This window comes from Penaeus monodon, chromosome 15 (genome assembly GCF_015228065.2).
Source record: "Penaeus monodon isolate SGIC_2016 chromosome 15, NSTDA_Pmon_1, whole genome shotgun sequence".
In the NCBI taxonomy this organism is placed as follows: Eukaryota; Metazoa; Arthropoda; class Malacostraca; order Decapoda; family Penaeidae; genus Penaeus; species Penaeus monodon.
In genome coordinates, this window is record NC_051400.1 from 28,842,894 (window position 1) to 28,843,187 (window position 294).

Here is a 294-nt window from a genome sequence, read left to right on the forward strand (position 1 = left end):
GAGGGGGATCGCGCCGGCTTGATAGCGTGATGGAGAGAAATCCCAAGTCGTGGGTGCCGACGTCATGCCATCATAGCCCGAGGTCGTGGCCGTCATAACTGTTTATGCGTTTTGCTGGGTAATTCTTGCTATGTTGGGGTTGCTATGTTGGGGCCTCGGCGATCAGGTGGCAGGGCCCGGGGCTGCGAGGGGTGGCGTTAGAAGCTGGTGTTTATTTACTTATTTGATTGATTTGTGCATGGGTTTGGCTGTTAGAAGGTGGAAACGGACTTTGTTTGACGTTGGTCGTGTGGT